This window comes from Antennarius striatus, chromosome 7, assembly GCF_040054535.1.
Source record: "Antennarius striatus isolate MH-2024 chromosome 7, ASM4005453v1, whole genome shotgun sequence".
NCBI classification, from domain to species: domain Eukaryota; kingdom Metazoa; phylum Chordata; class Actinopteri; order Lophiiformes; family Antennariidae; genus Antennarius; species Antennarius striatus.
The window spans coordinates 24,826,561-24,853,204 of record NC_090782.1 but is presented as its reverse complement, the minus strand read 5'-3'; the positions used below and the strand labels follow the sequence as shown (position 1 = coordinate 24,853,204).

Below are 26,644 nucleotides of genomic sequence, written 5' to 3'. Positions count from 1 at the left end.
CACAAAAATTAGCTAAAAGGAAAAGGCGTGAAATGGTAATGTGGAGCAAATTATGCAATGTAAATATTGAGAATAAGATGGGTTTTTTTTAAATTTCATCAGTTTGGAAGTCATTTCTACAAAAGGAAGCTGAGTACCTCGAGTTAAAATAAATCACGAGACAAGCGTGATGTTTTAAGGACAGAGGTGAATGAGTACATTTAAACTGAACAGTCACCTGTGGTCACTCCAGCACCTGTGCAGGAAGTGGGTTGGTGTCTTCTCTGTCCTCAGGCTCTTCAGGGGCCAACAACTGAGTTTTCCATTTCTACCTCTGAGTCAATAATCTTCAACCAAGGTAACTGAGTTTTCACATTGTGCAAAATCAGCTGTAGACAACAGAATGATCGGAACCTCACTATTAAGACAGATCACCCTAGAATTCAGATGCAGGTTGGCATTAATTTGAGTTGTCAGTGAAAACTGTTTGTAATAACTTGTGGTGGTTTTGCTTTTGAAGAAAACTTTTAAGTAGTTGGAAAAAAAACCCTGAAACATGAAATTTAATGGAATTGGCTGAGTGTCAGTTACAGTGATTCTGTGAGATTATTATTTATACCAGTAAAGAATTTTCTTGCGAGCACTTTTTTAATATAATATGGATCCAGATCAAATGTTTTCTAGATTGTAATAGCATGTCATCTTAGCATATTGGCAATTTAATTCTCCCTTTCTTGCAATGATCAAAAATCTTTTCAAAACCACTGTGGATCCAGATGATGACCTCGTATCAATATCTTTACAAGGCTTTCTAAAGAAAAAGGGAAAATAACTTTGTGTATTGATTAGGTATTGGCTGAAAACTCATCTGTTGATTGACGTCATTTTCAACACGGATGCGTTTCTTCTGATGGGAGGAGCTGACAAACATTTCAGACATGGTTTGATCTGAGCCAACAAATACTTCAGTGAAGTCAACTAGATTTAACTTGGCATATAAAACTTTAAGAGGAAAAAAACTGCAGTGAAGAGATCAGTTTCTGTATAACCAGTAATTCCAGGAGGGATGGAGTGACAGATGTAAAAGCAGGTGATTTGATTATGCAATGACTCACATGAAGATGACTCATAACCATCCAAAGAAAAGTCAACAGGAGAGTTAGTCAAAATGGGTTTCAAAATGCAGCTTTCTTCTTCTTTGAAGTCGTAGGTTCTTCTTCTATCCTCACTGGCTCTTTTATCCTGCACAAAGAAACTTTCCAAAAACATTTGTTTTTTGTTCCTTTTTTGCTGGCCTGGGAATTTCAATTGAGTGGTAATCAATTCTGTTAGCGGCCGGGGTGGCCATTTTAAGAAGGTAGTCATGTGACTGAGGCAAGCATGTTAATATACATGCATCAAGAGTGACTGATAGACAGACGTGAGGGGGAAATCTGCAAATTTTCCGAAACAAAACGTTGTTCGGAATCAAAAAAAATGTAAATAATTTAAGTTATGTATTTTTCCTTTGCAGCCTGATACGAATTGACCCACGGACTGGTACCAGTCAATGGCCCCGGGGGTTTGGGGACCATTGCTTTTGACGATCAACTTGTCCGGGTCCGGCGTTAATCAAGACACGCTATCAAGACGGTGTCTGCTGCTTTTGGGCTCTTTTAGGAGTTGTTGGTTATCTCTGTTCGTTCCTCTTCACCCAGTAATGAGCACTGTTCATCCTTTTCCTAGACCCTCTTATTGGCTACGCCACCTTTCTACACTGAAGTGTCCATTCTTGAAGAGGACACTGGACTGGCTGATGGTCTTGGAGTTGTCTTCTTTAGGATCCATTCTCCTTCTGCAAAAACACCAGTGCTGAGCTGTTTTTATTGTCACCAGATGACTTTCAAGATGTTCCAAACACGTGTTGGTCAAACTCCTCCTTTGAACAGGCCAATCGTCTACTGTTCTCTGCTTCTTGTTGTAAAGCTGCTTGTCCCCATTTCCTGCTCAACACCAAACCTCTCAGCGCCCATGTTCACTATGCTGGTTGTCATAGTCTGAAGCCTTTGCTTTCAGTATTTCTTAGTATTTTTGAAACATTTCAGTCTGGTTTTAAATATAACTACACTACTGAAAGGTCTCTTTTAAAAGTCCTCGATGACCTTTTAACAGTTGACCCAGGAATCCTAGCTGTTTTGATGCTTTTAGACTTGACCGCTGTCTTTGACGTAGTCAATCACTATTCTCTTATCTCATCTTGAAGAGTGTGTTGGTTTTAAAGGCACAGGTCTTAATCGGTTTAAGTCTATTTTGACCAAAAGTTTCCAAAATACCAATGTTCTATTTTGGCCATGTTACTGTTTTCCTTAAATACGCTGCCCCTGGGCTTCACTATCATGAAAAACACATTTTTTCAGGTCTCTACATATACGTAGTGGACCTATGTGCAAACGCGCACAGTGAAAGTTCCTCACAAGCTATTGCATGTGTGTGTGTGTGTGTGTGTGTGTGTGTGTGTGTGTGTGTGTGTGTGTGTCGGCATAAGGCGTATCCTCAGCGTCACGCTGAACATATAACCAGTTTCGTAACGGATGAAGAGGCTACAAGATCAGAACTGTTGTCTGTTTTTTAATGAATGAAAGCAGCTTTAGCTCTTCTAACTGACTAACTGTTTATCCAAAGCGACGACACCGCTCATTAACAAACAGCCTCAGCCTTTATTTACAGCCTAATAGATATTCACACACACACATGCACACTCAGAGCAGATTTTAATCTTATTTACTTGGAAGTAAAGTGCTATATTGCCAGTTGTTCTGCTACGGAAAAAACAACAACAGCAAATGTCAGAATAAGGAGAATTTAAGAATGAAGAGCTAAAAAAAGAAACCGTGATAACTAGAGAATAGATCAGGGAATAAAAATGCATACACAGGTGTGTACAGTTTTTCTTGTCCTAGCTTCCATTCGTCGTCGTCACTGTGACGTAGGTTAGTGGACGGAGATAAAGTAGGGACGGCGCCCAACAGCCAACAGTTCAATGTATTTCTCGAATACAATAAAAAACCTCTACGTTCGGTCTTACCTCTCCTTTAACATCCCATGTTTCATTTAACTGCGTTAGCTTAGCTCCCCAGTGTCATTAGCTAGTGATTGTCAGGAACCACAGCTTTAATTACCCCCTGTCCATAATCATATGTTGTTGCAGCCAATGATTTCTGTCCCACTTGCAAACACTGTTTCTCTCCACAAATCTTCCGCAATGTTTGCTGGCCGGTACCAGTTCAGTCAGCTGTTTACACAATGGGTCAATGGGCCACGTTCAGCTGAGAAAGCAGCTCCATGCTTGGTGCAGAAAACAGTTATATTCTGAAAATCAAGAGTGAAATACGTGAGAAAAATAAGAGCAATGGAGTTGGGAGCCGTGCAGGTTATACATTCTGACTGTAGGAAGGAAAGACCTGCGATAACGTTCCTTCATGCATTTTAGGTAGAACAACCTATTGATGAAGGAGCTCCCCGGTGATCTTAACGTGCCCTGCAGGGGGTGGGAGTCATTTGTCATCACTGATTACTGCTTGGCCATCGTCCTCCTCTCTCCCACCACCTCCACTGAGTCTAGGGGGCATCCTAGGACAGAGCTGGCCTTTTGAGTGTCCAGTCTTCTATCAGCTGCAGTTAAGCCGCTCCGACAGCAGACTACCGCATGGAAAATAGCCAAAGAAAACATGAATCCAGTTCTAGATACTTTTCCACTTTTGGATCAATTTTAAGATTGCTGTGCTTGTTCTTCAGGTTTTTAATTTTTTGGCACCTCATTTTTTATGCCGTGTTAGACATCTACACTCTGGCTAGAACTCTGAGGTCATGCAATAATATGACACTGGATGTTCCAGACCATGTCCTAGGACCACAGGTAACAGAACCTTTGCAATGGCTGCATCAGATTCATGGATCATCTTACCTCTGCAGTTACAAACTGCTTGGATAGTTGAGTCTTTCAAGTCTCAACTGAAGTCCCATCAGTGATTTGTGCACATTTTGTTTCGTCTTTGTTGAAAAGACAACACAAAGAAGAGATTCTACCTCTAGTGGTGAACTAATCATCAGTCTCCTCTGGAATGTTGTCCTGAATGCCGTCCTTCCTTGTTAACTGGGTTGGGCCTCTTCAATGTTCTGGAATTTTTCCAAGCATCTCCCATTTTATCAAACTTCCAACAATTTATAAACTAGGGCGATATCATTCTTTGTTCTTGATGTGAAACCATTTAAGAATGTTGTGCTTCATCTGTTGGTAGTTTTAAAAAAATCTTTTCATGGAAACAAAAAATATGCAAAAAATAATGCAAAAATCACCCCTTCTTTGGAGTTATGTTGCTTCACCATACCAGTTTAAAGTGGTCACTTGACTTGAACCCTCACTGTGCTGGATTTGGACATGTAGAATCCTTTAACCAAGATTAAGTTAAGATATTAAGACAGACAACAATAAGTGAGTAACTATACCAAAAAAAAAGTAACCTAATTCAATAATTCTGACTGATACTTTGGACACTAGGCAATTGTACTGTTCAACGTTGAACAAATTATGCGAACATGTAAAATGGAATGTTGTCGTAACGACTTCAGTTTCTGATTGGTGGAACCTGGAACACCCTCCAGCGTTGTGGTATTAATCTGTTTGTCATCAACACCCATACATTAAAGTTGAGGACAGATCAAGTAGCTCGATCTCCAGTCGTTTCCTCTTCATCATGATGAAGCTGATCCTTTCTCTGGCTCTCGCCTGGACTCTCTCCGGCTCAGGTAACTGCAACTCACCTTTTAAACCTGATTCATTCACCAGTATTGATCAGTTGATTATTAGTTATTGTATCCTTCAGCTGATTGTCAGTCATGTTCTCTTTGCTGCAGCTGAAGCTTTTCAGTGTGAAGCCTGCGATCTCAGTACTTGTCCCACCACGCAGACATCAAACTGTACTTCAGAGACGATGTGCTATTCAGCCTCCGCTAACAGTCAGTATCTCTATATCACAACTCTTCGGTGAATTCTGCATGTTTGTCTTCTTTCCACCAACATTATCTCAATCTTTTTTGGTTTTGTAACCATCATAGGTACAGACCCAAGAGTGTCAAACTTGAAGGGATGTGCACCATCCTTCCTATGCGCAGCCCCAGGCACTCAGGACTTTTCATTTGAGACCAATTTTACCACTTCTTTGATAAGGGTTATATGCTGCAACACAACTAACTGCAACTCTGGAAATTTTTCTAGTAAGTAAGGATGAGTAGAAATAGTTAATGCTATGTTCCTCAGATAATTGACTCTCTGTTCTTTTTCAGCTCCTATGATTCGGGAAAATAACAACCTGACATGTTGTGCTGATGCTAATTGCACTGGACAACTCAAGTGTAGGGGAGTACAGGACCGCTGCGTTAGAGGAACCGGTAAGACTTTATACTATCACAAGTTTAAAACTATAACAGTTTTAGCTGAGACTCTCATGCTCTCAGTCCTGCTGTGTTCACATTAGTGTCTGAAGTTATTCTTTCATAAACTGTCTTTACCAGCGTCCTTCAACCAGGTGACAAATGTATTAATATAAAAATCAACCCAACACACCACAAGGCTTGTTGAAGGAGTACACATTTTTATTCCGTAGATATACTGCTCTATTTATTCACTTTTTTTATGTTTGTGTTCTTGAAATGACAAATATGATTATTAGTGCTTCAGATCAACAGTAGTTTGTCCAGTAACGTTGATTTTTCGTTTTCAGAATCCAGTCCAGTCTTCGGTTGCATTTCAGACAATTTTTGTCAGATTATTGACAGACTGACTGAGATTCCATCCAACTTGAACGTGTCTTTTGGAAACGGTACAACCTGTTGTAACACCAGTCTGTGTAATACGGCTCCAGCCATCAGGGATGCTCTCTCCATCAGTCTGGGTTTGATCCCTCTGCTCCTGGGACTCTTTCATCACTTCTAGAACCAGTAGGAACCTCACCAGCAGGTCCTCATATGTATCCACTATTATCACACTTTAACAATAATCAGTCAGGTAACGTTTGTGTGTTTCTAATCACGTATTTACAACCAGCCATCATTCATAACATGCATCGCTCTGCCAAGGTCACCACCACAAAACCTGCAGAACCAGAAGATGTGTTTGAAACTCCGTCAGAGAAAATGTTTGAATACTTAAGCAGTTTGAGAGTTAACACATAAAATGTGATTTTAATCCAGATGTAACTTTTTGCCCTTTGCAAATGTGAAATCTATTTGAATGACTGACTCTGAATGATCTCAGATAGATATTGGTGGTGGTGTGATGTATCCTCCTGTCTCTGGTGCTGGACTGAAACCTAATACATATTGATCCTCTCCAAAGTGTTTTGTGTCATCTTTCTGTTATATTGTGATGTTGTTAATAACGATTATTAATCTAACGTAAATGTTTCTGAATACTGTTTATTTGTGGCTTTGATTGAAGTGGTTTGACTTCATGAGATTAAACAGATTATCAGTCACCAGGACCACACCCAAAGAAAGGTATTTAAGATTATACTTGTGGTTCCTTGTGTGCAGTGACAAGGACAGGTGAGGTGAGATCAGATGAAGTAAAGAACATTGACTTCATGATTATCTAGAAGAAATGCAGCTGTGAAAAGATCAACACCAGATAAAAAGAGTCAGAGGACACATGAACAACATATATCGAAATTTTCCAAAGAATCAAACAGATTTTGTTCTACTTTAATTCATTCATTCGTTATCATCATTATCATGCTGAAGCCTATCCCAGCTGGCTATGGGTGAGAGACGGGGTACACCCTGGATGAGACGTCGGCTCATTGAATGGCCACACAGACAGAGAAACAGTGATTTGGGAACACACACACACCTACAGACAACCTGTGGCGACCAGCTCTTCTAAACTGAATGTGTTTTAACGATTGATGGTTTGGCTATTTGATGAATATGACACAATTTGGACCAATGACAATGCTTGTCAAATTTAATTTCACATATTCAAGGCAAGCAAACTAACAAGAGTTAAACTGGAAGTTGAGTCAAACGTTGGCAAAACTTTTTGCAAAGAGGAGGAAGTTGTCGAACTAGAAAAACAAATTGTTGACTGTCAACAGGGTAAATATGCATGAAGCCTACCGCTAGAAAACAATTCTTGAACTGAAGAGAGGTATCTTTTCAGACGTACAGTGCGCCCTCGTTCTTTGAGGTTAATGCGTTCCAGGAACCACACGCGATTAATGAGTTCCGCGATAGAGCAACTATTTAATATTTACAGAAATTTAAACGTTTATGACCCCATACTGATATTAAACCACCTTCTATCTGTATTACCTTTTCCCACGCTCTTATCAACTGTTTAAAGTTAGCACTTTTGTGTCTCAAGTAAGTCCAAGACTGACGGAACCGAGTGCACTTCTTCAGCCAAAAGAATGCGTGTACGGTATCACATGGCTGCCTACCAAAAATCTGCGATCAGGTAAAGTCGCGAGCGCTAATGTGCGAATGCGTGAGGGTGCACTGTGTTCTTATCACCACAGGTGAAACACAGAAGAAAAACAATAATGATGTATTTTCAAAATACAGGTAGTCCTCTATGTACGAACATCCGACATATGAGCATTCATAGATATGAACAAGTGCTCGCAACCTTATCTGCCTACTGTTCCCCTTTCTGCCGTACGCGCATCTCCAACACTCATCTCCGCCACTTGTTCTTGTGTGTGTTGTTGTAAGTATCTCAGGCTTTCTACCCCCTGGAAATTTTTTCTAAAACAAAGGCTGGTGCTTGTGTTTTTGGCAAAACAGTTAATGCAAATCAATTTAAGCTTACAAATATTAATATACAGGTAGTCCTCAACCTACAAACACAATTGATTCTAAGTGGTTGTTTGTAAGCTGAATTGTTCTTAAATTGTTATTACATTACAATCTGTAATTGCCATTTGGGGTCATTTAAATGTCATTACCACTCTAAATACTAAAGTAATCTTCCCTAAGACTTACCAAGAACAAATAGGACATTGAAGCACAACAAATAAACAAAAACTACAGCTATACATGGACTTACATTGTTTAGAGTTGTAATTCTTGATTATACGGTGGTTTTCAAAAAGAAAAAGATCTCGACAGTGGTTGTCGGAATACGAATATCACTGACAACACACAAGTAAAGAGGTGAATGAGTACCGTATTTTCCACACTATAAGGCGCATCTAATAGCCTAACATTTTCTCATAATCCCGTGGTGCGCTTTATAATCCAGTGCGTTTTATATATGGATTAATATTCATATTAATATTGGTTAAAAACATGATCGCTGAAAAAATCCGGCAGTCTGGCCGCCGAAGTCCCGGCTCTGACTGAGCTGCTCTCAGACGGTAGAGCAGACTGTAGGAGCACCAGTGGTTACGTAGAAAAACATGAGGAACTTTCAACAATTCTATTAATAGAGTTTGACTGACTGACTGATCTCAGTATTTCCTAACTATTTGGTGTCGGAAATAACCCACTTTATACTTAATTGGTCTTAAAAACCCCATTGTGCTGTCATCTGGAATCTAGTGACGGTCCATTCTATTAGTCTGTGGAAACACACGGAGAAACTGGCATAAAGGTGAATAAAGACCCTCAGAGATGAACTTCCAGCCTTTTCTGAAATTCCAAGAGCAGTCACTGCTAGACAAAGGTGCCAACGGGTGTGCTGCATTGATTTACAAATGTAGTTGATAGCTCTGGGCGGGGGCAGAGGGGCGCATTCAGGCTTGTGTATTCTGTCTGCAGGGACGTGCGGTGAGATTCACGGCGGTGAGACACCGACATTAAAGTCAGTTCTAGGAGTAAAACTAGTTAAAAAATTGTTGAGGACACACAGCAGCAAATAGCTGCACCTCACCTCCGACTGGACTACCGATCGATCGAAACAATGTTTAATTAATAAACGAAGACGAACGTTGGAGCTTAAATATCTGCTTCGAACTTCAGATCAGGAAATAATCCGCTCTGTTGGCACTGACTGCACTCGTGATGAATTTAACCAGTTTTTAATGTCAGGTTTTTTAATATGCATGTTGACTTCTTTCTAAGATGGCAAAGTGATCAAGTGATCAGGTTTCCTTGATGAGGCTCAGAATGTCTTATTGATATAACAATAGGGGCCATTCAGAGGTAGTCAGGAAGTCATGAATGCAATCATGACTGTCTGAGCAGCGCGGCGCTATCTAGTGGACGGATTGTGCAACTACAGCCGCTGCTGTTTATCAAATAAATTTTATTCATTTTTTATTGTGTGAGCCTTATAATCCGGTGCGCCTTATATATGAAATAAATTATAAAACAAACAAATTATTGAGGGTGTGCCTTATAGTCGAGTGCGCCTTATAGTGCGGAAAATACTGTACATTAAAACTGGACAGTCACGTCTTCACTCTTTAGAGCCACCTTGGTGGTTGATTCATGGGTCAAAGGCAGACATGTAGAACTATGGAGACTCAGTCGTTTGTCTCCCTGAGTACATAGTAGACACCAACCCACTGCCTGAAGAGGTACTACAGTCCAGGTGAAATCCAGGGTCTTTAACTGACCCTCACTATGACTGCTCACCCAAGAATTGAGAATCACATTGTGTCATTAGTTTGAGAGTTGTCACTGAAAACTAGTTCTATTAATTCACGGTAGTTTGCTTTTGAAGAAACTTTTCAAAAACGTTTAAAAACCCATCAAACACGACCTTTAAAGCGATCAACTCAGTTTCAGCTGCAAAGTGATCTTCACCCATGTCTGTGAGATTATTATTTATCTCACAGTAAGTAATTTTCTGTGAGCATTTTTTAAACATTCAAAACAATTTTATATAAACCCAGATCAGGTGTGTTCTACATTACAGCAGGACATCATTTGATCATTTTCACCTCTGTGCACCCACCACCGGCAGGGTAGACCAATGGGGCAGTAAAGTCAGGGGTCCTGGTGGACTATGCCCAGGTGACGGAAGTTGACTTTGGAGACATGGAATGTCACCTCATTCGTGGGGAAGAAGCCAGAGCGTGTTTTGGAGGTGGAGCGATATCATTTGGATCTGGTGGGGCTAATCTCCAGGTATAGCCTCGGTTCTAGAACCAAACCCATGGACAGGGGTTGGACCTTGTCCTTTTCAGGAGTTGCGTGAGGCATTGGGCAGGTGTGAGGATACTAATAAGCCGTGGCTGAACACCACTGTGTTGGAGTTTACCCTGGTGGATGAGATGGTTGCCTCTCTACGCCATAAGGCTGTGTTTGTGTGTGTGTGTGTGTGTGTGTGTGTGCGTGTGTGTGTGTGTGTGTGTGTGTGTGTGTGTGTGTGTGTGTGTGTGTGTGTGTGTGTGTGTGTGTGTGTGTGTGTGTGTGTGCGTGGAATAAAGGAGTATTTGGCCTTTTTGAGATCTCAAATGGGGTCCTTCCTTCTGTTGTCAAAACCAGCCTTTTCCAGCTGAGGCTACTGGCCAGGCTGGCTACTGGCCAAATCGAAGCCTTGAATGTCTTTTGAAGACTTCGAGAGAGTATTTCCTGTTTACATGAGAACTTGTAACGCTTACTGGAACTCTGTATGTGGGTGTGGATCATTGTCGACTTTGTCATTTGCAGTTGGTGTAAAATTCCACTGCTTGGAATTTAACCACAACTAGAAAACATGACCGTGGGACTCCAGCTTTAGCATCTTGTCCACGTTAAGATCAATTTTCAGATTGTATTGTTTGTTTTTTAGGTTTTAAATGTTTTGGCACCTCCTTATTTATATCCTGTTAGACATCTATACTCTGGTTAGAGCTCTGAGGTTATCCAATAAAATCTGGATGTTCCAGATCATGTTTTAGGACTTCAGCTGACAGAACCTTTCAATGGCTGCATCAACTTTATGGCTCACTTTACTTCTGCAGTTACAAACTGGTTGGACAGGCGAGTCTTTCAAGTCTGGACTAGAGTCCCATCTTTTCTCACTGACTTTCAGCTGGAGTTCACTCAGACAGGATGCTTTCACATTTAGTTTTGCCTCTGTTGACTGTTTTTTTTTAAATGTTACACCCACAAGTTTCATCAGCAAAGAAGAAGCAGAGAGAGACATTCTCCCTCTAGTGGTGAACTAAACCGCTGTCTCCCTATAGGAATGTCATCCTGAATGTTGCCTTTCCTTTCTAACTGGGTTTGGCCGCAATAAAATGTTGTTGTTTTCTTTGACTCTGCCACTTAATAAAGTTTCAGACTTGAAATTGGCCTGAAATGACAAAATAAATTGTTAATTAAATTAAATACCTTTGCATTTTCCTGTTTGAGTATGATCAAATCACACTAAAGAAAACATTCTGATTCAAAATGGAATGTTGTGGTTATAGTGACTTCAGTTTCTGATTGGACAAACAAGAAACACCCTCCAGCGTTCAGGTATTAGTCTGTCTGTTCTCAACACCCATACATTAAAGTACAGGAGAGATCAAGTATCTTTATCTCCAGTCATTTCTTCTTCATCATGATGAAGCTGATCCTTTCTCTGGCTCTCGCCTGGACTCTCTCCAACTCAGGTAACAGCAAGCCTGATTCATTCACCAGTATTGATCAGTTGATTATCAACTATCTGTATCCATCAGCTGATTATTAGTCATATTGTTCTCTCTGCAGTTGGAGCTCTTCAGTGTCAGTCTTGTAATCTTTCTACGTGTCCCACCACGGAAACAATGAACTGTACTTCAGAGACGATGTGTTTCACAGCCTCCACTAACAGTCAGTATTTCTTTATCACAACTCTTCTCTTAATTCTGCATGTTTGTCTTTGTTCCACTAGCAGTATCTGACTTACCTTTGTTTTTTTTAACCATTATAGCTACAAGCTCAACACTGACAAGCTTGAAGGGATGTGGACCATCCTTACTATGCCAAACGCCAGGCTCTCAGAACTTTTCCTTTGAAACAAGTTCTTCCACTTCGTTTGTAAATGTTCTGTGCTGCAACACAACTAACTGCAACTCTGGAAATTTTTCTAGTAAGTATAAATGAGTAGAAATAGTTCATTCTCATCAGTGTTCTATGTTCCTGAGGTAAATTACTTATTTTCTATTTCAGTCCCTATGATTCAGGCAACGAACAACCTGAACTGTTGTGTCGACGTTAATTGCACCCGTCAAATCCAGTGTAGGGGAATACAGGACCGCTGCTTTCGAGGATCTGGTGAGACTTTATGAGACAATAACAAGTTCTAGATGAAGACTCTCATGTTCTCATTCCTGCTGTGTTCACATTAGTGTCTGAAGTGATTCTTTCATAAACTGTCTTAACTAACGTCCTTCAACCAAGTGACAAACGTATGAACAAAAAAATCAACCCAACACACCACCAGGCTCATAGGAGGAGAACACATTGTTATTCCATAGACTGCATTATCTGTTTTCTCATGTGTGTTTTATGTTGATGTGTTCATGTTAAATTATTACTTATTATCACTTGATATCAACAGGAAATTCTACAGTGACACTTGTTTTTTTCATCTTTAGTGGTCACACAATCAGTGCCTAGGAGCCTCCGTGGCTGCATGTCAGACAACCTGTGTCAGATCGCCACTAGACTGATCGAGCTTCCTTCTCTCATGGATGTGTCTTTCGGCAACGATACAACCTGTTGTGACACCAGTCTGTGTAATACGGCTCCAGCCATCAGGGATGCTTGTTCCATCAGTCTGGGTTTGATCCCTCTGTTACTGGGACTCTTTCATCTCTTCTAGAACCAGAAGGAACCTCACCAGCAGGTCCTCATATGTATCCACTATTATCACACTTTAACAATAATCAGTCAGGGAATGTTTGTGTGTTTCTAATGATGTATTGACAACCAGCCAGCATTCAGAACATGCATCACTCTGCCAAGGTCACCACCACAAAACCTGCAGAACCAGAAGATGTGTTTTAAAGTCCATCAGGGAAAATTTTTGAATACTTCAGTCGATCATCACCATGACGATGTGGCTTGACTGGAATCCGATTGATGCAACATGATGAACGCTGGAAATTTGTGCCAAGAATCATGTTTGTCTGCAACAGTTTATGAGTTAAAACATAAAATATGATTTTAATGCAGATGTAACTTTTTACCATTTGTTAATAAATCAGATCCATTTGAATATCTGACTCTGAATGATCTCAGACAGATATTGGTGGTGGTGTGATATATCCTCCTGTCTCTGGTGCTGAACTTAAACCTAATACATACTGATTCTCTCCAAAGTATTTTGTCTCATCATTCTGTTTTATTGTGATGTTGGATTAATAATCTGTGGACTCCGGATTATTAATCCAATGTAAATGTTTTTAAACAGTGTGTCTTTGCTGCTTTTATTGAAGTGGTTTGATTTTATGGGATCAGACAGATTATCAGTCACCAGGACCACACCCTAAGAAAGGTTTTTAAGATTCTACCTGTGGTTCCTGTGTGCAGTTACCTGGACAGGTGAGGTGAGATCAGATGAGGTAAAGAATATTTACTGTAAATTCATTGTTATCTAGAGATGAAATGCAACTGTGACAAACACTATTCAGTCATCGTTGTCATGTTGGGGCCTATCCTAGCTAGTGCTTGGTACACCCTGGCTGCGACATTAGCTCATTGCAAGGCCACACAGAAAGACAGACCACCATGGCTAATGGAAATCATATAATTGGTTGGCGATTGAATAAAGATGAAGTGATTTATCCATCCATCCATCCATCTTCAACCGCTTATCTGGGGCCGGGTCGCAGGGGCAACAGTCTCAGGAGGGATGCCCATACTTCCCTCTCCCCAGACACCTCCTCCAGTTCCACCGGGGGGATCCTGGTGCATCCCCAGGCCAGCCAAGAGACAAAGTCCCTCCAGCGTGTCCTAGGTCTTCCTTGAGATCTCTTCCCGGTAGGACATGCCTGGAACACCTCCCCAGGGAGTATCCAGGAGGCATCAGGAACAGATGCCCGAGCCACCTCAGCTGGCTCCACTCGAGGTGGAGGAGCAGCAGCTCTACTCCGAGCTCCTCCCTGGTGACTGAGCTCCTCACCCTATCTCTAAGGGTGCACCCCCCCACTCTACGGAGGAAACTCATTTCAGCCGCTCGTATCCCAGATCTTGTCCTTTCGGTCATGACCCAAAGCTCATGACCATAGGTGAGAGTAGGAACGTAGATTGACCGGTACATCGAGAGCTTCGTCTTGCCGCCCTCAGACCACTACCCCAGAACACCACAGCATAGAGGAGCACACTGGGCACCACAGACTGGTAGAACATCAGCAACATAATGTTGCAGGGCATTGACCACTGGAGGTGGTTTTCCACAGAATTGTCACCAACATTGGATGACGTGTCTGGTTGGGATCCGGGCTGTGAAAGGATGGATAGATAGATAGATAGATAGATAGATAGACAGATAGATAGATAGATAGATAGATAGATAGATAGATAGATAGATAGATAGATAGATAGATAGATAGATAGATAGATAGATAGATAGATAGATAGATAGATAGATAGATAGATAGATAGATAGATAGATAGATAGATAGACAGATACTGGATAAACACCAAGAGAAAAAGAAACACTGACATCACAGGACATACCACAAGACATACATTACACTAACAGACACATGCAGCACTAACAGGACTTATATACTAAACTATAACTAAAATATAAACAGTATGAAATTAAAATATAAAGAGTATAAAAATAAATTAAATCCATTTAACCCCGTGCTGACCTCGCCACCTCCCCCCCGCTCCTCCTGAGAGAGTCATTGTACCCCCTGATGGCACGGGGCACGAAGGAGGACCTCAGCCTCTCTGTGGAGGCGCTGTGTGACAGCAGTCTGCCGCTGAAGGTGCTCCTCTGCTGGGAGAAGGTGGTGTGTAGGGGGTGGCTGGTGTTGTTCATGATGTCCTTAACTTTAGACATGGTCCTGCTCTCCAGAAGCGTATCCACAGAGTCCAGGCTCAGCCCGACCACTGAGCCCACTCTGCGGATGAGTCTGTTCAGACGGTCCATATCTCTTTTCCTGGCCCCCCCACCCCAACACACAATGGCGTATGACAGCACACTGGAGACTACGGACTGATAGAACATGAGAAGGAGCTTAGGACAGATGTTGAAGGAGGCCAGCCTCCTTAGGAAGTACATCCTGCTCTGCCCCTTCTTGTACACACAGTCCGAGTTGAGTGACCAGTCCAGTCTGCTGTCTAGCTGCAGTCCCAGGTACTTATAGTTTCCTACCACCTCCACCTCACTGCCCTTCATGATCACTGGTTGTGGAGAGGGAGGTGCCCGCCGGAAATCCAGAACCATCTCCTTTGTCTTGGAGACGTTGAGCTGGAGCTGGTTCTGTTGGCACCACTCCACGAAGTCAGCCACCAATGCCCTGTACCCCCCCTCATCACCCTCCCGGATACATGCCACAATCGCGGTGTCATCGGAGTACTTCTGTATGTGGCAGGTATCCGAGTTGCGCTTGAAGTCCGCTGTGTAGAGGGTTAAGAGAATGCTTCCGGGGACCACCTCCTGACCTGTCGTGTTGTTGCTGGTAGCCGTTTCACCAGTGGAATGAATTACCTAGTGGAGGGAGGGGGATGGCGGTGTATGCCTGCCTAGGGATAGAATTGGGATAGGAATTGGGATGTCTTCAGCTGTTTTCAGACATGGGGAACGATGTTTATCGCCCCCAGGTGGCAGTTTGTTTTGTAGTAGAAGTTTGCAAAATTAAATACGAATTTCCGTAAGTCAGTGTTTTGTGAAAAACTTGAATAAAGAGGTTCGTAGGAGGTGGGTACACAGAAAACTCACTCACACAATGAATCAAACCACTCCTATAGGGCTATAATAAATGTGTGATTTATTACACGCAGAGAATAGAGATATTAAGAAACAATACGTACAAACAACAAACAAACAATAAGTCAAAAGACCTCTATGATGCTAGACCAAATGTGTCGTTTAGTCCCCGCAGCGCATAGCAATGCAAACAAACAATTCTATGATGCTAGAATAAACTTGTAGTTTAATTCCCCACAGAGCACAGAAACAATTCTATGATGCTAGAATAAACTTGTACTTTAATTCCCCACAGAGCACAGAAACAATTCTATGATGATAGAATAAACTTGTAGTTTAATTCCCCACAGAGCACAGAAACAATTCTATGATGCTAGAATAAACTTGTAGTTTAATTCCCCACAGAGCACAGAAACAAACAAATAGTTGGTTGAGCTAAGGCAATATATGGTGGCATTCCAAATATGCTTGGCCTCTTACCTTGATACAGGGAAGGAGATCCTACAACCCAGGCAGAGTAGCTTCAACCAGGCTGGGCGTCCGTATGTAACCCGCAGCTGGCTCTCTCTATCTTCCTATCTTTCTCTCTCTTACCTTCTTTCTCACTTCTTTGAGACTGAAACTCCTCACCTTTTATACCTTTTAAGAAGAAAGGCCTGCATGCGAGCAGGAATGGCCAGTTCCAGCTCTCAGGCAGCCCTCCTTTTGGTGGTACCCCCCGCTGAGGAATAAACATCACCACCCTCGAGAATGCAGTGTAGGAAGCTTTCACGCACTCGTAAACCATCTGTATCAGGAGACCTTACACCTTTGGAATGCACCAAACCTATCACACCAAAACTAAGAAAACTAAGAGATCTTTATTACACATTGGAATGTAATTTAAAGGCTTTCATGCACCCATAAAACATCTTACACCTTGACTGAAAACAGGTCTCCATCTCCTCTCCATCGGTTCTCCTTTGGTTCTCCATCTGGTTTGATGGGCTGTGACCTGCTGTGACCTCTCTGTGATCAGTTGCATGGAGAGGTTTTGAAGCAAGTTCTCAGTAATGACATGATAAGAGTCAAATCAGGACACACACAATACAAATTTCCATTACAGTCAGTGTATTACACAGAACATATTCAGTATGTCATGACAACAATATGTACTATTTACAAAAAAAAAATAGCTGATGGGACAAATGACCAAAGATATTTATTTGATTTGTTCCTCCTGGCACTAGTGACCCTTCTTCCTGTCGTCAGAAGTCTACACTCTTAGTACTCTGAGTTTTGATAGTCTAGGGGAGAATTTACTGTTGTAGTGACTTTCACTTTTAAAACATGGTAATTCAGGTCAATACCAGAAATGTCTGTACAAAATTGAATCTGTTTACCAACCAGTCTCACTTCCTGTCAAGTTATTCTGGTTGAATTGTTTTGTAATGCTCACAGACCAATGGATTTAAAGTTTTAAGGTAATGGCAATGAATGTATTTTGCCTTTTTTGGCAATCAACACACAGCAAAAAGTAACTATTTTCAGGTTAGTAACAACCATAAAGTAACAAGAGTGCATTTTTCTGAAACTACACAGACACACACAAAATTGTTGATGTTTTTGATTTGAAGGAAATATAACAGAAGATTGATTTCATGATTAATGACTTATCTGATAGTCATCTATTTACAGCTTCTGTTAATTAACTTCTAAGTTACTGATACTATCGTGAATGCAGCATTTCTTTTGCTGTTTTTGAATGCTGATAGAGAACTGTAATCTGTCTTCGTATGAAGCTAATCAGGGATAACCAGTTGATGTGAAGTCTGTCCTAGGAGACATGAACTAATGTAAATTCCATCAAGCTAGAACTCCTATTTTAAAGAGAATGTTTTACAATTTGCACTTTATGGTGAGTTTTGTGATCAGAATATGGATATATTTTCTCCTGTTATCCATTATTTCATCCTCCTGGATGCTAATAGTGTTCTAGTGCGTCCAGAGGCATCGAATCAAATCAATTGGTTTTGTAGAACGTTCCTAGAGAGTGACCACGCAGAAGGAGAGAGTTGAATTTAAACTGAACTGTTTCCTGTGTTCACTCTTCAGTCTTCACTCTTTAAAGCAATTCAAGGTGTTCACAGCAGTTTACAACATAGCCTGGACTGCAGTACCTCTGCAGGCAGTGGGTTGGTGTCTGCTATGTTTTCAGGCTCTTCAGGTGCCAATGACTGAATCTCTGAAGGTCTCCATCTCTGCCTTCATCTCTGATTCATCAAGCCTCCACTAAAGCATTTGAGTTTTCCCAACATGTAAAGACAGCTATAGACAGAATATTCAACTGGCTGGCCCAAACGTGTGTGTTTGACACAAGTGGCACCGGACAGAGAGGACCGTCAAAGCCATTGACCTCGTCTGGATTGATGACCCAAATGTTCTGAGAAATCAATTCCATCTGGGTCGAATTCTGAGGTCTAACCTGACAGTAAAGGGATTGTCAGGCATGCCGACATCACAACTCGTGCTGACCTATCTATTTCAATTGCAAGTGGCCGAAAGAAGAGTTCTTCACTGCCCGTGACAGTCATCGAAAGAGGCAGGAGAAGACTGTTGGTCCTTCTTCCGGTGAACGACCAAACTGATCCACCCCAGCCACCATGAAACCCACCTCTTCATGAACCCCTCTCATTTGCACACCGCTTTATCCCTATGCCCCTCACACATCTACCCAGTCTTACATTACACATTCATGCCCATTACTTAGCACACATTCACAGAGACGTCTGACATCCAGGCAGTACATCATGTGTCTGCCAAAGAGATGCTGTGGAGTTGGACATTGGACATTATGGGGTTTATGGTAAGTTGCCTTCATCATTGTGTTTTCTGTGATCTTTGTTATTTGGGTGGTTTTGTTAATTCTTTACATGTTTCAACATGAATACAGGTATTAGAGTAGTCTTGTAAGTAATGTGTCTTTAAGAGAGAGGTGTGGCGTAAAGCCATGTGACCTCTTTGACCAGTCATAAGGAAGTGATTTCACTAAACTCAATTTCAACCTAGTATGCAGCCAATTGGTGAGTCTTTGCAATTCATTGTTTCTGTTTCTTGTGTTCTGCATGCTGTATGTTGTCATCTATTACTACACTGCTTTCATCTGCTTTTTGCTGGTATGATTTGTAGATGAAGTGATGATGTATTGCTTTGCTAGAATTCTAACAGTTTAGTTACTGATGAAGTTAAACGTTGACAACATGCTAAGCTGTGTGATGTGAAGCTAACCCTTGAACTTGTGTCTTTGCCATCTCGTTTGTTTCTGACATTGTTTGGTTTCTTCAGTTTTACAAATATTTGTTGGGTTTGAATTTTTTTTTTAAATTAAAAAAACAAAAAACAAAACTTCCATACATGAAGCTGCAGGATGAAAGTTTCTGAGGCAATAATATGCAATGCATTATTTTATTGACAAATGATAAATTAATATCTGTGTGCATGTGTGTCAGGAGGTAAGACTCTTAATCTATTTCTTAATGAAACATCATCAGCCTTTAAATCTTTGAAAAGTCCTGGATTTGACTGACTTTCAAAATCCACCCATTAATAACAACGATGAGTTATTTCACACAGAAACTAAACTCTCTTCATATTTTTATGTTTACATGCTTATTTTAACAGTGGGGAGACCATGTGCACTAATACCATGATACGAGCATTGGTTCAGGACACCACCACTAGTTGGTGGATGAATACAATATCAGCTGACACCGGATCTCATTCTCATTGGTGGAGTAAACGTAGCTCGTTTGTTCTTCTAAGTTTTGCATTACTTTCCATTCTTTATCATTGTTAACATAACTTATATATAATTAATTATACACAGGTATACACAAGTCTGCATGTCTATTCTTCTTTTCCTTTTGGATTTCCCCCTCAGGGGTCTCCACAGAGAATCAGTGTCCTCCATCTAACCCTGTCTTCTGCATCCTCTTCTCTCACACCAACTACCTTCATGTCCTCTTTCACTACATCCATAAACCTCCTCTTTGGTCTTCCTCTAGGCCTCCTGCCTGGCAGTTCAGAACTCAGCATCCTTCTACCAATATATTCACTATCTCTCCTCTGGACATGTCCAAACCATCTCAGTCTGGCCTCTCTGACTTTATCTCCAGAACCTCTAACATGTGCTGTCCCTCTGATGTACTCATTCCTGATCCTATCCATCCTGGTCACTCCCAGAGAGAACCTCAGCATCTTCATCTCTGCTACCTCCAGTTCTGTCTCCTGTCTTTTCCTCAGTGACACTGTCTCTAGACCAAACAACATCTCTGGTCTCACCACAGTTTTGTACACCTTTCCTTTCATTTTAGCTGAAACTCTTCTATCACACATCACACCTGACACTTTCCTCCACCCGTTCCATCCTGCCTGGACACGCTTCTTCACCTCTTTTCCACACTCTCCATTGCTCTGGACTGTTGACCCTAAGTACTTCAAATCCTCCACCTTCTTGATCTCTTCTCCCTGTAACCTCACTCTTCCACTTGGGTCCCTCTCATTCACACACATGTACTCTGTCTTACTGCGGCTAACCTTCATTCCTCTCCTTTCCAGGACAAACCTCCACCTCTCTAGCTTCTCCTCCACCTGTTCCCTGCTCTCACTGCAGATCAGAACATGAACACAAATACAAGTCTGACAAGAGGTAAGAAGATTACAGGAACCATGGAACAAGCAAAAAATCCAGACTCGGAAAACTCAGAAAGATTATGTGGACTACTAGCAGATGATGGTGCATACTTCAGACAGATGGAAAGACAGTGAGCACTCCACTGAAGGATGGTTCCTATAGACTGATCTATGTATAGGTTGTATCTTCTGAGCTCTTGATATCCTAAAACAAGGAGTTGTTGATGAGCATGAATGACGTGGAAAGAGAGCATCTCACTGGTTACTTGACATAGTCATGCACAAAGGATCTGTTTGGTGTGTAACCTGGTGTCTGCTGTAAAAGGCCTCTACGAGGAGGGTGGCATTCACACACAAGGGACCTGTAGGCATGAAGCAGAGGGAGGTAGTTGTGGGCAGCTCCTTCTTTGTAAAGGGGACGGCGTCTTGAACAAGGGTACTTCGGCATCGTGAGGTGAGGTGAGCTGACACCTCCCACTATCAGCTTGCACTCTGAAGTGGATGGGCGGGAGCAGGAATCGAAAACTGATCTTGTGATCATTGGATGACCCGTTCTACCACTGAGTCACTGTCACCCCTGTCATTTTGTCATTTTAGGCCATTCTAATGTTTTAAGTTTGAATAAGTGTTGGAGATTCTTGGAAACAATCCAGAACATTTTAAAGTGGCCCAACCCAGTTCAAAAGGAAAGACTACATTCAGGACGAAATTCCAGAGGAGACAGAGGTTTAGTTCCCCACTAGAGGTAAAATCTCTCCTCCGCCTCTTCTTTCTGATAAAGCCTTTGCGTGTAACATTAAAATCAACCAGAGTCAACAAAGCAAACTGTTAATGCATCATGTCTGAGTGAACTCCAGCTGAAAGTCAGTAAGAAAAGACGGGACTTCAGTTGAAACTTGAAAGACTTGACTTTTCAAGCCATTCGTAACTGCAGAGGTAAAGTGATCCACAAATCTGATGCAGACATTGAAAGGTTCTGTCACCTGAAGTTCTAAGACATGATCGAGAAAATCCACTATCATATTATTGGATAACCTCAGAGGTCTAAACAGAATACAGATGTCTAACAAGACATAAACAAGCAGGTGCCAAAACCTTTAAAACCTGAAAAACAAAACAAAAACAATCCGACAATTGATCCTGAAGTGGACAAGAAGCTAAACCTAGAGTTACGTGAGTCGTTTCTAGTGCTGGTTTAATTCCAAGCAGTAGAATTTTGTACCAACTGCAACAATGTCAACAATGATCCACACCCACATGCAGAGAGTTCCAGTAAGCGTTACGAATTCTTACATAAACACGTCCTTAAGAGACATTCAAGGCTCAGTGTTGGCCAGTAGCCTCAGCTGGGAAAAGCTGGTTTTGACAACAGAGATAATTTCTTCATCATATTTAAAACCAGTAAAAAAAATCACACCCAGATTTTTGACAGTTGGTCAAACTGATGTCACAAGTGGGTCAGAAATGTCAGCACTGCCATGAAGCAGATTCAGAAAAACTAAACACAAGTTCAGTTTCACATTCATTTAGACAAAGAGTGTTTAGTTCCGGCCATGTTTTCAGATCACTCTGGTAGTTGCAGAGGATGCAAAAGACAGGGTTAGATGGAGGCAACTGATTCGCTGTGGCGACCCCTGAAGGGAAAAGCCAAAAGGAAAAGAAGAAAGAAGAAGCTGGTAGACTCAGATGGGTTCTAGTCAGACTGTTGTTAACTTGTAGAGGAACATATATTTGAATGTTGTCTACAAAACGGTGTTGAAGATGGAACCCAGGGGCAGAACGTATAAGAAAATCAGTAACGGAACCAAAATAGAACCTTGGGCTACCCCACAGGAGAGAGGAATTACAGAAGAAGAAAAATCCCCAAGTTGGACAGAGAAATGAAATGTTCGTGAGCTCCTCTGACATAACTCACGCCAAGCCTTAGTGAAAGCCTGTGATAGTGGGAGAGACAATCACCAATCTGTACGTCTGTTCAACTTTTCTCCACCTAGCTCTGTAAGTAGTTCCATCAAGTAAAAACTATTCAAAAACCAATGTCCCATTTGATAAAAATGTGTAAGTCACCCTTTCTTTGGAGTCATGCTGCCTCACCATATATTTATTTATGTTATGATATATAGTAGTTAAGACTGGTCACTGGACGGGAAACTTCATTGTGCTGGATTTGGACTTGTGGAACCCTTAAATGATTAAACGAAGATTTAAAGAGCCAGACAATAATAAATCAAGAAAATACATAATTGAAATTTTTTTTAAATTATAGATTCAAAACTATCGATTCTACTTCTTGAGTTTGATCAAATAATACAAAGGAAAACAGATGTAAAATGGAATGTTGTGATTATAATGACTTCAGTTTCTGATTGGTTAAACAAGGACCGCCTCCAGCGTTCAGGTATGAATCTGTCTGTTATCAACACACATAAAGTACAGGAGAGATCAAGTATCTCAATCTGTCTTTCTGGAGTTGATTGGTCAAATACCTTACGGAGGTCGGCGGAGAAAGACTGAACAGAAGTAGAGATTTGGGATGGTCTCCCCCACTCAACTGTTCAACAGTCACAAGCTTTCACTAAGGCTTGCTGTGAGTTATGACAGATGAGCTCACAAATATTTCAGACACATTCTCTGAATACTTAAGTACTGCAGTGAAGTCAACAAGAATCATGTTGGCAGATTAAACAGATAAGAGGATTTAAACTGTGTTGAGGACAGTCTCTTTTTAACCAAAAATTCCAGGAGTGAAGGAGTGGCACTGATAAAAGCAGCTGTTTTGATTATGCAATGACTCTCAAGAAGACGACTCCATGACAATAGAAATGAGACTAAGAAATATAATGACTTATCTTTGAAACAATGTTGAACTAAATTTGTTTCAAAACACATCAATACCTTGACATGCATCAACCTATCAGTAAACTCACCTGTGATAATTTTACACATAAAATATGACCTCAGTTGTTGCCCAGTTGTATTGCAGTGCAGTACATGACATAGTCCCCATCAGAAGAGTTCTGAAGGCTGACATGAAAGGTTCCTCAATAGATCCCCTGTTCAAATGCAACTACTGTATCAGGATGGTGTCTTATCCTATAATGCTCTTTTAAGAGTTGTTGTTCATCCTTCTTGACTTTGTGATGAGCACTGATCATCCCTTTTGCTTGACCTTCTTTCTGCACTGAAGGGTCCATGTGTCCATTCTTGAAGAGGACACTGAACTGGCTGGTCTTGGGGGTCCTCTTTAGGAATTCACTTCAAAGTCTTCCCTTCAATAGGAGCTCCGTGACACAAACCAAAGTGGTTGTTAATGAAGGCAGCCCGCGTTGTCATCCTCTCCCTCTGGACTCAGAGCCTCTTACTGAACAGGAGACGGCGCTCTGCCAGCGGTGGTCTCTCTTCTTCACTGGTTTCCTTGTGTTGTTTCTTCAAGACTTTCAGTTCTTTCCTCATGTTGTGTATTTTGACTGCTCTCTGGTTCCCATTGTAAAGCCACGTGTCCCCCTTTCCTCCTCAACACCTAACCTCTCAGCAGCCATGTTCACTACGCTGGTTGTCATAGTCTGAAGCCTCTGCTTTTAGTATTTGTTAGTTTATCTGAAACATTTCAGTCTGGTTTTAAATCCAGCCACAGTACCCAAAGTTCTCTTTTTTAATGATCTTCTTTGAACAGTTGACACAGGAAACCTGGCTGTTTTGATGCTTTTAGACTTGATCGCTATCTTTGACATAGTCAATCACTCCATTCTTTTATCTCATCTTGAATAGTGTGTTGACGTGTACAGCCAGTGCACTTTGAGTCTTTTTGACCAACAGGAGTTTCTCTGTCCAACTTGGGGATTTTTCGTCTTCTGTGGTTCCTCCCTCCTATGGGGTACCCCTAGGTTTTATTTCGGTCCTGTTAATGTTTTCGTATATCGGCTCCCCCTGGGTTCCATCTTCAACAATTATAGCTCCTTCCACCGTGTTGTAGACAACATTCATATTTATGCATGAATGTGAAACTGAAGTTGTGTTTGGTTGTTCACTCTGACATGATGCTTTCACGTTTTGTTTAGTCTTTGTTGACTCTGGAGGTTTTAAATGTCCCACCCAAAGGCTTCATCAGAAAGAGAGAGATTCTACCTCTAGTGGTGAACTAAACCTCTGTCTCCTCTAGAATGCTGTTCTTCCTTTTGAACTGGGTGGGGGCCCTTGAGAATTTTCTGGGTTATTTCCATGAGTCTCCCACTTCAGACATGGCAATAGTCTGAAATAAAATAATAAATTGGTAAATTGCAAACTAGGTTAATGTCATTCTCTATTCTTGATGAGAAATCAAATCAAGAAACTTTATTATTACCTTTAAATTCCTCAAAACATAAGGAACACTCAAGAATCTTATGTTTCATTTGTTGGTAAAGTTTTAAAAAAATGGTTCCATGTAAAAAAAGATGCATAAACAAATATCCCATTTGAAAAAAATTTAAAAATTACCCCTTCTTTGGAGTCATGGTGCTTCACCATACCTCATCATTTAGTAGTTAAAACTGGTCACTGGACCCGAAACCTTGTTGTGCTGGATTTGGACTTGTAGAACCAAATATTGAATGAAGATATAGAGAGCCAGAAAATAATAAATGAAGAAATAAATAACTAGAAATTATTTAAAAGTATAGACTGAACAATTATCAATTATTCTTCTTGAGTTTGATCAAATAATCTAAACCAAAACATTCAGAAGTAAAATGGAATGTTGTCATCATGACATCAGTTTCTGATTGGTCAAACAAGGAACGCCTCCAGCGTTCAGGTATTAATCTGTCTGTTCTCAACACCCAGACATTAAAGTACAGGACAGATCAAGTATCTCTACCTCCAGTAGTTTCCTCTTCATCATGATGAAGCTGATCCTTTCTCTGGCTCTCGCCTGGACTCTCTCCGGCTCAGGTAACTGCAACTCATCTTTGAAGCCTGATTCATTCACCAGTATTGATCAGTTGATTGTTAGTTTTATGTATCCATCAGCTGATTGTCGGTCATGTTGTTCTCTTTTTTGCAGATGGAATTTTTCAGTGTCGAATCTGCAGAAATCCGTGTTCCTTTATCAGTTTTGCAGTTTGTCCTTCAGGGAACAGATGCTTCACATCCTCCGTTATTGGTCAGTACTTATTTATCACAACTTTACTGTGAATTCTGCATGTTTGTCTTCTTTCCACCAGCAGCATCTAACTCTTCTTCGGTTTAATAGAAACTATTTGGGAACACAACAACGTCGCTTCAGAGGGGATGTGGGTCGTCCAACCTTAGTCCAGCCATTGGCACTCAGGCCTTTTCATTCAACATTCTTTATCAGTTCAGTTTCTTGCTGTACGGGAAGTGTCTGCAACAGTGGACCTTTTTTTGGTGAGTGTGAATGAGTAGAAATAGATCATACTCATCAGTGTTTTATGTTCCTCAGATAAATGACTTTCTGCTCTGTTTTAGTTGATGTAAGTCAGGCAACTAACAGCCTGACATGTTGTCTTGATGCTCAATGCACCGAACAAGTCCAGCGTAGGGGAATACAGGACCGCTGCCTTCAAGCATCTGGTGAGACTTAATGAGATGATAACAAGTTCTGGATGAAGACTCTCATGCTCTCATTCCTGCTGTGTTCACATAGACTGTCTTTACCAGCTTCCTTCAACCAGGTGTCACATGTATCATCATTGATCCAACATTAATAGTTTGCTGAAAAAATATGGTCTTATTGCCCCCCTTGGAACCCAATGGATGAGGACAACAGATGTGTTTATGACAGTAGTCCCCTTCGCCCAAGAGTGGAAATCTTGTTAGACATTTCAAGTGTACTTTGAACCCCCCCTGGTGGCTGCAGGGCCTCTGAGCAGCAGCTGAGGTGGCTTCCAAAGTTTTCTTCAATTGTAATTTGTCAGAATAAAAAAACATTGCACAAATAAAGTCTTTATGAGAAAAAAAGGTCAAACTATGTGGCTCACACCATCAATATCAGTTTAACCATTTCTACGTTTTTCTATATATTTATTATCTCATTGCACAAACCTGTTAACATTGCACATTTCTGTTTCCTGTGCATTTTAGTGTTGTGTATTTTAAGTGTTAGTGTTGGGTTTCGGTGTATTCAGTCTGATTTTTGCTTTTTGCACTCTGCCTGTCATTTTTGTGCACCAA

At 41.1% G+C, this 26,644-nt stretch overlaps 3 long non-coding RNA genes across 3 annotated transcripts; all 3 read left to right on the top strand.

Moving 5' to 3' along the window:
* Nucleotides 1-4,628: 4,628 nt before the first annotated feature.
* Nucleotides 4,629-6,341, top strand: LOC137599381 (uncharacterized). Its single transcript, XR_011036805.1, has 5 exons — nt 4,629-4,764; nt 4,873-4,974; nt 5,074-5,232; nt 5,302-5,406; nt 5,739-6,341. It is a non-coding gene; the product is annotated as an uncharacterized lncRNA (long non-coding RNA).
* A 5,082-nt stretch (nt 6,342-11,423) lies between these two features.
* On the top strand, nt 11,424-13,135 carry LOC137599264 (uncharacterized). The gene is made up of 5 exons (XR_011036778.1): nt 11,424-11,546; nt 11,644-11,745; nt 11,846-12,004; nt 12,085-12,189; nt 12,513-13,135. It is a non-coding gene; the product is annotated as an uncharacterized lncRNA (long non-coding RNA).
* A 7,174-nt stretch (nt 13,136-20,309) lies between these two features.
* On the top strand, nt 20,310-26,419 carry LOC137599415 (uncharacterized). The gene is made up of 5 exons (XR_011036809.1): nt 20,310-20,489; nt 25,295-25,402; nt 25,515-25,613; nt 25,704-25,858; nt 25,940-26,419. It is a non-coding gene; the product is annotated as an uncharacterized lncRNA (long non-coding RNA).
* The last annotated feature ends 225 nt before the right edge of the window (nt 26,420-26,644 follow it).